Raw genomic sequence first — 12489 nt, forward strand, 5'->3', positions numbered from 1 at the left:
GAGAAGACATAAACTACCTGCTCCTGCTTTAATCCAGGGAGTGGTGACTCAATCTTAAGCCTTTATTTAGAGACAGTATTTCCCTACATATCCCTTACTGACCCTGGGCTGTCTATGTCGTCCAGTCTGGCCTTGAACTCATGACCTTCCTGCCCCCAATTCATAAATGCTAAGACTACAGATGTGCACCACCACACCCACCTGAAACTAACACTCTTTACTTTCGTGGCTGGAGCTTACAGGAAAAGTCCTTCAAAGCTGGGCCTGATTACACACTCTTGTAATCCCAGCACTTGGAGGTGGAGGACGGAGCAACTTCAGGACCAGGGTCCCTTAAGAAAAAATAAACATCACCAAAATGCAACTCATTGGAAACACGCTTCTAGTCACCTTCCAGCACTGTGCTGAGGAGATAGATGGCGTCTAGTCCTGTTGTGTGGATAAAGATACCTGGGAATGGCAGTTGGAGAGATGGCTCAGTAGGTAAGATGCTTTCTCTGAAAGTTTGAGGACCCGAATTCAGATCCCGTGTACCCACTGAAGCCAGGCACTGAATCATGTCTGGAAGATATTCAAAGTTGATCTCTCTGGCTTCTGTGTCCATGCACAGGTGAGTACTCATACACAACTTTTCCCTTAGATTCTAAAAAAGTAACTGGGAGACGCAGGCAGATCTCTGTGAATTCCTGGCCAGCCTGGTCTACATAGTGAGAGCTCCAGAACAGCCCAACCTACATAATGAGACCCTGTCTCAAAAACCAAACAAATGAAATAATAAATAAATAAGTAAATGGGGGTGACAAATAGTACTGTCTAGACTCTATAAAGTATTTAAGAGAAATGTGTGGGGCATATATATATATATATATATATATATATATATATATATTTTTTTTTTTTTTTTTAATTTGTTTTTTGAGATAGGGTTTCTCTGTGTAGCCATGGCTGTCCTGGAACTCACTCTGCAGACCAGGCTGGCCTCAAACTCACAAGATTCACCTGCTTCTGCCTCCCGAGTGCTGGGATTAAAGTCATTGAACCACCACCAACCAGCTTATATTTTTAAGTAGTTGCTAATCAACAGGAAAGGCGGATGAGTAAAGTAGGGAGTAGCAAGCAATCATAACGAATGTGACAGGGGTCTTCACTGTATTAGCTGCTGATAGGAACAGGAGTATTACCTGACACTCTAGTCCAGTTAATAAAGGCATTTTTCAGAAGATTTATTTAATGTGTGTACATGTTTTTGCCTGCATGTATGCCTGTGCACTCACTGCATATGTGCCTGATGCCCAAGCTGGTCGAAGAGGGCAATGGATCCCCTGAGCTAGAGTTACAGATGGTTGTAAGACAACATGTGGGTGCTAGAATCAACCCTTCAACATCTGGATGAGCAGCCAGTGCTCTTAACTGCTGAGCCAGTTCTCCAGCCCAAGACTGACTTACTTTTATTTTATATGTGTGAGTGTTTGCCTGCACCTAGGTGGACCATGTGTGTGCAGTGCACCTATGTGGACCATGTGTGTGCAGTGCACCTAGGTGGACCATGTGTGTGCAGTGCCCTCAGACACCAGAGGAGGGGCATCAGATCCCTGGAGTGAACAGGTGGTTGTTAGGTGCCACATGGGTGGTGGGAACCAATCTGCGCCCCCCACAGAGCAGCCAGCGCTCTGGACTGCTGAGCCATCTCTTCAACTCCATCAAGGAGTCTTTTAACTACAGGAAAGGTTTTTAAGTCCTCCCCTCCCTTCTCTGTTGTTAGGACATTTCCAGCTAAGAAAGACAATGCTTCTGCATTTACAATACTGAACTAATTACACCCAGAAGATCACAAACTCTTGTCATAAACACTAATAGAGCCGAATTACACACTCGGCAGGTAATCAAGTATTTAAGGAAATATAAGCTGTTTTAAGGAGATTTGGCACACTTCTCTTCTGCATATTGGAGAGAGAAGAATCGCTTGATATAATTATCTAAAATCTCCAGAGACCTCCATTAAATAGAATAAAGTTACTGGAATTGAAATTTCCAGGCCTGTTATGATGGTTGGTCTCAACTGTCAAGTTGGTGATATGTAGCTTCTACCTTGGAAAGGACCCTCTGTGAGAACTGTCCAGATTAGGCTGGCTCATAGGAATGCCTGTGAGAGACTGATTATGTTAATTAAGATGGGAAGACTCTCCATTTCCTGAGCTGGGTTCTGGTCTAATAACAAAAGGAGAGGGAACGATACACCAGCATTTGTTGCTCTGTTTCTTGACAAAGAATGTAATGTGACCAGCTGCCACAGATTACAGCCCTGGACTGTGAGCAAAATAATCACCCTTAAGTGCTCAAGTAACTTCCGTCATTTATTTGTTTACTTTTGGAGGCAGGGTCTCACAACCCAGGCTGGCCTGAAATTCTATACAGAGAACAGACTGGTCACCACCTCACAGAGATCCGCCTGCCACTGCCTCTCAAAGGCTGGGATTAAAGGGTACCACCATGTCAAGGTGCATTTCACCTTTCGAACTCAGTGTCTGCTCCCCTTTGGAGACAGGGTCTTTCTATGTAGCTCTGGCTACATAGAAACTTACCAAGTTAACCAGGTTGGTCTGGTTAATTTGGTAACCAGAGCTCTGCCTGCCCCTACCTCTTGAGTTCTGGGATAAGGGCAAGTGCCACCACACCCGACCCAATGTTTCCTTCCAAAACCCATCTCTTCACTGTCCTAAATCCTACTAGAGTTTGGAAGTGCAACAGACCCAATGTATAACATCACCTACAGATTCCATAAGAAAGAAAACCACACCTAACTTTATCCTCTTCACATGACAAGGAGCTGCCCAGATGATGAAGACATCCAGTAGGTGCAGAGAGGAGGAAAAGCAAGACTCCTTTAAACTCAGTAGACAAACCCCCAAACCGTTCAGGTTCTGTCTCCTCCCTGGGCGCTTCCTCCAACCTTATGAATGTTTACACTTTTCTCCAAAGTCCTGCAGGGCTGACTGCTAGACAGCTGGCATTCATCACTGCCTTAAATTCCAGTCAAAATATGATTATTTAAATAGGGATAGAAAGATGAAAACAATCTAGCCAGAGAGAGACAGGCATGCTTGCAGAAGAGCCACAGTGAAACACAAAGTAGCATGACTTTGCTATTCTGAATAGCAGGAGGAAGCTGAGAAAACCTTCCCAGAAAGGATGACACGTGATCTATCTTTGAAAGGAGTAGAATTTCACCCAGTTATAAAGGGGGGGGGGTTGAGGATGGGAGGTGGGAAGGGGGGGTATTTCATTCCTCTGGCAGAAGCCATGGCACCTGAAATGGAAATGTGACAGGTAGTGAAGACGGGAAAGAAGAGTTGGGGGTCAGATGGGGAAAGTGCTAATTTGTACTTAAAAAACAAAACGAAACTCTTCGCCTAGCTTTTGAACTTCTCAAGAGCCAAGCCAATCATGTTCTCCATAAACTCTATTAGTCTATCTGCACCACCACCCGCGGCATGCAGATACCCATCTGTTGATAGACATAAATCCCTGTGTCATCTGTGTGATGTCACGATTTGGGAGAGGTTGCCCAAAGTGTTGAAGGTAGCGCTGAACCTGTGGTTTGAAACTGACAATACCTTTAGTAAAAGTGATCCATTTTTCTTAAAACATCCCTACTGAGATCCGATTCCGGCTCTTTAGAGGCTGTGTGACTTCAGTTTTCTACCGAGTTTCGTACCTCCTCATTTAACGGCTAAGACTACACAGAGACCACAGGCTGGCATACAACCACCACTCCACGATTGGCAACTATAATTAAAGAGCAGTGGGGGTGCATCGGGGGGGGGGAGCTATTTTAATTGCTCTCATTCATTGACTCAACCATCATAAAACCCTTCTGGTACCTAACCAGGAAACCGAGGGGAGGCGGATCCTGGCACGGGGACTCGCATCTGTCAGGAGCTGCACGCGGGCCCAAGCTGAACACAAAAGAATCCTCCAGAAAGGGTCATTCAGTGACAGAAAGGTCTCTGCCCCACTGGCGCCGAATCTTCGTCCGGATTCCGTTGTAAACAGCTGTTTCGGCGGGCAAGGGAGAGGCGGAGGCGCGCCGGGAGCGCGGCCTGGAGGGTGGGCCCCCATCCGCCCCGGGTCTCCTCTTCGCCTCCACCCGGCATCCCCGGGACCCGGCCGGCCGGGAGTGGCCATGAAACGCCGGTGCTCCCTCCCCGCGCCTCCCGGGCTGGCCCGCCGGCCTCCACGGCCGCCCCGCTCACCTGCCGCGGCGTCGGCGATCTCCCTGCGGCCGCTCCCGCTGCGAATCCCGCGGGGCCGGCGCCGCCAAGGGGCGGGAGCGACGCGCGGCGGGCTGGGCGCCTGGGCCTCCACCCCTCCCGGACTGCCTCGCTCGCTCGCTCGCTCGTCGGGCTGCGGGCCGTCCTGTCAGCCCCGCGGCGGTGGGCAGCCGCCACCGTGACCGCTCCTCAGGGCCCGGCTCTGGGAGGCGGGTGCGAGCCGAGATGCGCCTGCCCGGCCTGGGGCGGCGCCATGTTCCTGTACGGCAGCAGCGCTCCCGCTGTCACGAAGGGGGCTCGGGAATCGGGGGCTCGCAGCCGAGCCGCACCGTGTTTGTGTGTGCAAATAAGGCCAGCGCGGGGTCTGGAGCGGGGCCTGGTGCGGGCCGAGGGGCGCAGCGGCGGCGGCGGCGGGCGGCTCCAGTCGCTCCCGCCGCCCAGGGAGGCGCCATGTTGCCGTACTGCAAAGCGGAGGCGCGCCGCCCGGGACGCGGGAGAAAAGTGAAGCGAGGGCGCGCGGTTAGTCAAGAGAAGGGAAAGGGGAAGGCGCCTGGGAAGCCGCCTTCCTTGCCAGGACTTTGAAAATTGAGTTTTTCATCATCTATTCCATCTTCGCTCTCTAGCCGCGCGTGCGCGCACACACACACACACACACACACGCACACACACAAAAATTGAGTTTTTTATCATCTACTCCAACTTCACTCCCTTGCCCCCCCAACACGCCTGCACACTTCGCTACACACACACACACACACACACACACACACACACACACACACACACACACACTGCACACTTCGCTGCGTCTCAGTGACACAGACGCCGCCGTTTGATTCTGAGCCGGGAGTGGCTGCTCCCTTGGATGTGTGCAGCCGACCCAGGCTTCAGCTGACGGGATGAAGGGGGTGGAGGAGCGCAGCGGTTCCCTCGCCCCGCGGGGTTTGTTCATAAGCTAGACGAGCGCGCAGAGCAGTTGCGTTCCAGAAGGGAAGATCATTTCCCCTAAACACCATGTCAGGACAAGCCCACTTGCGAGTCTCATCTCCTTAGGTCCGTGAGGTTGGGGCCCGCATGATCTATGCTGCACTGAGAAAACTACCTCCCACACACCTTCAACCCTGCCGCACTAAAATACCAAACTAACTACGCCAACAAATACTTTGTTATCGGCCTCGATCTTAAATAGTAAAAGTCATGTGACTTAACTGGGTTTATTTTTAATGCTTTATAACTGGGCATAAATTATTCATTTCTTAAAGCAAAGCAGTAAGTCTTCTACTTGTAACCTATAAAAATGTGCGTTTATTTAGATAGCTAGAACGGATGGGATTAATGCTTTCAAACTCCATTAAAGTCCATGTAATTATTGCTAAAATATTTAAGCCTGGGTATAGTACAGTATAGCCCTCTCAAACCATTTACCAGGAGGCACATTGGTTTTCTGTTATAACAGACGGGGCTTGCTGCTCTTCCAGACGACCAGAGCTCCGTGCACATGGTGTGGCTCATAACCACACATAACTCCAGCCCCAGGAGATCCCATGTCCTCTTTTGATCTCAGGGTACCAGCATGCACCTGCACACACACATAAATAAAAATTTTAAAAAGCAAAACGGCCCGGTGGGTAAAGTTGCCCGACACCAAGCCTGTTGACCTTTGTCCCATCATGATCTCTGGAACCCACATCGAAGGACACAGCAGAGGCCTGAAAGTTGCCCCCTGACCTCCACTTCAGGGCCCTGACACTTGAGAACAGGCTCACACACACTAAATATAAATAAATACATAAATAAGCCATCCTGGGATGCCGAGATGGAGATGTCTCTGCAAGCATTTGACAAGCAAGCCTGACAATCTGAGTTGATTCCTAGAACCCACATAAAGGTGGAAATAGAGAACTGACTCCACAAAGTTGTCTTCTGATCTCCACATGAACAGTGACTGGTGTGCTCACATACAGTATGCCCATACCAATTAAAAACAAAACAGTTCTCAGATGATTCACTTTAGGAGAATACAACTAAATAAAAAGCTATTCAACTAATTGAACATTCAGTTCTTGTAATAGGTCTTGTTGGACTTTCTTTTGGGACCACCAGCCCCCAAATAATGACATGGAGATTTATTAATTATGAAAGCTTGACCTTTAGCTTAGACTTCTTCCCAACTAGCTCTTATAACTTAAATTAACCTGTTTCTAGTCATCTACATTCTGCCACGTGGCTTTTTACCTCTCCTCTGTTCTGTATGTCCAACTCCCTCCGTGTCTTGCTGGTAACTCCCTCAAGCACCTAGATTCATCCCGAGTTCCTCTCTCTGCCTGGAAGTCCCACCTAACCTCTCCTGTCTAGCTATTGGCCATTCAGCTGTTTATTAAAGCAATCAGGTGCCTTAGGCAGGCGAGGTAAAACAGCAACACATCTTTACATAGTTTACTCAAATATTCCACAACAAGTTCTCCTATCTGAATTCAGAGGAATATGCCTATGTCTAGTTGGTGAGGAGATTTGTTTTGTGGGGTTTTGTTTTTTGTTTTTTTGGGAAGGCTTCTCACTATGTAGCTCTTGGCTGGCCTGGGACTCCCTATGTAGCCTCAGACTCCCAGAGATCCACTTGCCTCTGCCTCCCAAGTACTGGGATTAAAGGCATATCGACTAACAAATAGGAGCAGAAATTCTAAAACTGTGACATCTGAAAACTATGCAGGTGATGCCAGGCAAGAAGAATGAAACACTTCCCAGGTGATTCCACCATGCAGCCAGAGGAACACACATACCCTTCAAGAGACATCTGCCTTCCTTGAAGGGTCTCTCAAACCAAGTCTCCCTTGGAAAGGATAAGACGATACCAAAACCATTCCATTTCAACTTGGGATGATTCATCTGTAATCTCTTGATACTTAAAAAGTTTCCTTTAAATATTATAAACATTCACATGTGAATTTAAGTATTGTAAACATGTGCCAGTTTGATCTTTGGCTGTAAGGATTGGAAACGCAAACTAACCTTGAGATAAAGGGAGTTCAGTGCCAGGCTGCGGTCTGGAAGGAGACAGGAAACAGCTGTCCTGTGGTGAGCTGCTGCTGTCACCCTCTGGGACATACAGGGTCGCTCTGCCTGGCCCTTATTCCAGGTTTGTCTTGGTGATGCTCCCTCGTGCTTTAGATCTGCCTGGGTAGAATTTTGGCCAGCCAGGATGACTTTTGCGTAAAGCCTGTCTCCTTAGTCTGTAGGAGGCTGCCTTCAGATGAGACGCTCCATCTCCTCTGCTGAGCAGAGACCAAGCTCAGTCACCTCAGCACTGAGCACGCACATGGGGACAAGCCCTGTAGAAGACATCATGAATGAGTGAAGAGGGTACTGAGCTGGGGTAAGGACAGTTGTAGTGACCCACAAGGTTCTCCAAGAGTAGCACCGGCCCTAGGGCTTGAAGTTTATGTCTTCAGAAAATGATAGATTTTCTATCCACCCCCACCTCCACTCCACAGTCAGCGCCCTGCCAATCACTCAGGCCACGGCTCTGCCTTAGCCTTGATATGTAGGTTTAAACTAAGTCTCTGTGGTTCTACTTACCAACAAAGACTCAGAAGTCAGATGCAGAGGTGAAAACCTGCTAGACCAGCGAGGCCAAGAAGTAACCAGCTGACGTTGCTTTTTGGCTGGAGACCCACTCCCGTATTCCTGGCTCCTCCGGACTCTCTATGGCTAATTCTGGTCAACTAGTTGCTGGCTCCACTCCCTAAGCCAAAGTTGATTTTATTTAATTAACAGAAAGCAAACTTGGGGTTCACAAAGTGATTGAATATCCCACTGTTGGTTGTTTTATTCTTTTTTGGGGGCCTGCCACCCAGCTCCCAAATAAATCACACATGGAGGCTTATTCCTTCTTATGAATGCCCGGCCTTAGTTTGGCTTAGTTTCCACCCAGCTTTTCTTAAATTATCCCAACTACCTTTTGCCTTGGGGCTTTTCATTTTCCTTTACTTCTGTAAATCTTGCTCTTACTGTAGCTGGGTGGCTGGCCCCTGGAGTCCTCCTCCTTCTCTGGCTGCTAGATCCCTCCTTTTTTTTTCCTCCCAGATTTCTCCCTCTATATATTCTCTCTGCCTGCCAGCCCCACCTATCCTTTCTCTTGCCTTATTGGCCAGCTCTTTATTAGACCATCAGGTATTTCAGACAGGCAAAGCAACACAGCTTCACAGAGGTAAACAAATGTGACATAAACAAAAGTAACACGCCTTAAAATAATATTCTACAACATCCTGCAACAATTTACCTTGAAATATCCTTTTTTTTTTCCTTTTTAAAGATTTATTTTATGTATATGAGTGCTCTATCTGCAGGTATACCTTTATGCCAGAAAAGGGCATCAGATCCCACTAGAGATGGTCGTGAGCCACTCTGTGGTTGCTAGGAATTGAACTCAGGACCTCTGGAAGAACAGCCAGTGCTCTTAATCGCTGAACCATCTCTCTAGCCCCAAAATACCCTATTCTTGGACCAGTCAGCTGGTTGAACGGGTAAAGGTGATTGCTGCAGAGCCCAATGACCTGAATCTGATCCCAGGCTCCACATGGCGGAAGAAATCTACTCTTCCAAGTTGACCTGCACGCTTGAGTGCACACACACATGCATAAATAAATGTAATATATTTCTAAAATTCTTACTAAGTTTGAGGTACGTGGCCCTACTGCAGGCAGGGTCTGTGTTGATGTCTGTGGCTCCTGTTGCCATGAAGGCCACGCAGATTTCTGGGCTCTGGACTGACACCTGGAGCAGTGTTGGTGCCTGAGGGCTGTGGTACTGTTGGGGTCATGATGATCTGGGTGACCTGTGCTGCCACCTGGGGCTATGGTGATGTCCGGATCTGGGCTACTGCCAAGGACCATGTCTGGACCTGTGGTCCTACTGCAGCTGGGGTCTGCTTTGAAGTCTGTGGCCCAGGGTGCCACCAGGGGCCACAGGGAGGCCTGGGGTCTGGGCCAGAACCTGTGGCCTTGTTGGAGTCTGGGGGCCATGGTGCAGCCTGGGCCATACAGTCCTGTTGGTTATTTTTTTCTACTCTTTTGCTCTTTGTTCTTTGTTCTCCTGGGGGGGGGGGGTACCACCCAGCTCCCAAATAAATCACACACGGAGGCTTATTCTTAATTATAAATGCCCAGGCTTAGCTTGGCTTGTTTCTAGCCAGCTTTCCTTAACTTTAATTATCCCCATTTACCTTTTTCTTCTGGGCTTTTTCCTTTTCTTACTTCTGTATATCTAACTTTCACTCTTACTCTGTGGCTCTGTGGCTGTGTGGCTGACTCCTAACATTCTCCTCTCCTCATTCTCTTGCTCTTTCTTTTTCTTCTCCCAGATTTCTCCTATTTATTCTCTCTGCCTGCCAACCCCACCTATCCTTTCTCTTGCCTCAATATTGGCTGTTCAGCTCTTTATTAGACCACGCGGTGTTTTTTTTAGACAGGCAAAGTAACACAGCTTCACGGAGTTAAATAAATGCAACATAAAAGAATGCAACACAGCTTTGCATCATTAAACAAATGTTCCATAGCGTAAACAAAAGTAACATACCTTAAAATAATACTCTACAACAATACAGATCTGAGTAGCCTATGCTCCTACCTGTTGCCATAGTGATGTCCAGGCTAGAGCTGCAGCTGAGGGCCATGCATGTCTGGGTCCATGGCCCCACTGCAGTCACGGTCTGTGTTGACATCCATGGCTCCTCTTACCACAAGTGCCATGCAGATTCTCAGGGTCTGGGCCATGTTGGTGCCTGAGAGCTGCACTGCCACCAGGGCCATGCTGGTCTGGATGTCCTGTGCTGCCACCTGGGGCCATGGTAATGTCCAGACCTGGGCTGCTGTTGGGGACCATGTCTGGGTTCATGGTCCTACCGCAGCCGGGTCTGTGTTGAAGTCCGAGGCCCACGTAGCCACCAAAGGTTACACGGAAGTCCAGGGTCGGGCTGCCACCTGTGGCCTTGTTGGTGTCCAGGGGCTGTGCTGCCACCAGAACCAGAATGTCATGGGAGCCCAAGCTGCTGCCGAGGGCCATGTCTGGGTCTGTGGTCCTGCTGCAGCTGGGATCTGTGTTGATGTCTGTGGCCCATCTCACCTCAGGGGAACATGAGAACCATGTGTGATGAAATCAGAGGGCCATGCTGAGCTGGGCTCGCTCTTTGCTGGTTCTGGAGTACCTGCCCCTGTCCCTCACCGGACAATGCAGCAAGAGAACTGGCTTCCCTGCACTCGGGAGAGTTGGCCCCACTCCCCACATGGGTGAGGGAGAACTGACCCAATGGCATGGGTGTAGAGGAGCTGGCTCTGCCCCTTGCCTAAGGAGCATGGCCCCGGTGGCCTGGACTGACCAGCTCAACTACCACGCAGGCCCACAGTTGGGCCTGGGGTTGGCCCATCCTAACACCTACCCCATCTAGGACCTGCTGGAGCTTATAAAGGGACTGGTCCTGTGGAAAGATACCCGCAGGATCTCCATGACTCGGGGTGGCCGAGGGATATCTGAGAGGAGTTTCGGTGAGGATCCAGTGATGATGGTGTGCCAGAAACCAGAGGCCTTGAACCAGACCAATGACTCATTGCAATGGACATTTACAAGTAAAGCTGATAGGACAAAGGGGTATACTGTGTGACTCACTGCGGCTCCCAATGCCACCAGGATAAAGGAAGAGGTGTTGGAGAGGCGGGAAAGATGAAGTGTTTTTTCTTTTTGTTTGCTTGTCTTGGTTTTGTTTTGAATTTTCTTTTGTGGGGCCACTTGCAGGGATGAGGGGAGGATATGGTGGAGGGACTGGAGGTGAGCAGAATTAGGGTGCAGGACGTGAAATTCCCAAAGATTCAATAAGGGAATTACGTTAAGTAAAAAAGAAAAGTTTGAGGTATGCTGCCCCACCCTCACCCCAGACAAGATCTGCTATGTAGCTCAGGCTAACCTGCAACTCACAATCTTCCCTTTTCAGCCTCTGAAGTACTGGGATTAGACACTGGCCATCATATCTGACTTTAAACTGTGATTTTATCTTAATGTTTTCCATGAAATGAACATTCTGGTAGAATGTTGATTCTAACAGGTGCTGGAGCCATGGATCAGCAGTTAAGAGCACCGGCTGCTCTTCTAGAGGACCTGGGTTTGATGCCCAGCTCCCACATGGCAGTTCACAACAGCATATAACTCCAGTTCCAGGGGATCTGAGTCCTTCTTCTGACCTTGGTGGGTACCACACACACACACACACACATACATACACACATACACATTATGCACAGACATACATGCAGGCAAAACGCACACACACACACACACACACACACACACACACACACACACGTGAACGAGCCAGGCATGGTGGTAAAAGTCTTTAATCCTAGTACTTGGGAGGCAGAAGCAAATGGATCATGCTCCTGTCTTTTCCTGAAGGTGTTAGTTGTTCTGGGAGCCAAAGAATCATGCTTTAATTATGCGCAAAACCAAGACTGCAAGCCAGATAGTGTGCAGCTGCTCCGCCAACATGTGGATCCTCCTCTCCAGTTTCAGTAGCCTCCTTCTGCAAACTTCCTCTCACACTGAAGTCACGATCTCTTTCTTTCACCGCTTCTAAAGGTGCCTCTTTTTCTTACATGTGCCCAAAACCTGGCTTTCCTAAGATAACTGGTATCATATATATTATCGTCCTCAGCCTTCTGTTGGAAGACTAGCTGCTATTAAGGGAGATCACTCACAGTATGCCAGCAGATTGGGGCAGTCTTCAAGTTTTCCCTACCACTTTAAAACATTTCCCATTACATTGATTTTTGTATGTGTGGGTGGGTATGTGTTACGTGTGGGGGCACCTGTGCCACAACACGTATGTGGTCAGAGGGAAACTTACAGACATTCTCTCCTTCTACCATGTGGGTCCCAAGGATCGAACTCGGTTCCTTAGGCTTGGTGGCAGGTGTCTTTACCCACTGAGCCATGGCAACTCTTATAAAGGAAAACATTTAATTAGAGTAGCTCACTCACAGTTCAGAGGTTCAGTCCATTATCATCATGGTAGGACATGGTGCTGGAGAAGGAGCTGAGAGTCCTACATCTTGCAGGTAACAAGAAGTGCTCTGAGTATCACACTGAGCAAAACTTGAGCATACATGAGACCTCAAAGCCTGCTTCCATAGTGACACACTTCCTCCAACAAGAGCATACCTGCTCCAATAAA

The 12489-nt window shown here is 48.6% G+C and overlaps 1 protein-coding gene across 2 annotated transcripts in view; it reads right to left on the reverse strand.

Moving 5' to 3' along the window:
- Tcp11l1 (t-complex 11 like 1) overlaps window positions 1–4368 on the reverse strand; it is a 32690-nt gene extending 28322 nt beyond the window's left edge. The window contains exon 1 of one of the 2 annotated variants that reach the window (XM_059261037.1): window positions 4254–4368. The gene's annotated coding sequence lies outside the window, so the exon portion shown is untranslated. Of the gene's footprint in view, window positions 1–201; window positions 536–4253 lie in introns of those variants that run through there. The other variant, XM_059261038.1, reaches the window with a different exon arrangement.
- Window positions 4369–12489: the final 8121 nt, after the last annotated feature.

This window comes from Peromyscus eremicus, chromosome 4 (genome assembly GCF_949786415.1).
Source record: "Peromyscus eremicus chromosome 4, PerEre_H2_v1, whole genome shotgun sequence".
Taxonomy (NCBI): Eukaryota; Metazoa; Chordata; class Mammalia; order Rodentia; family Cricetidae; genus Peromyscus; species Peromyscus eremicus.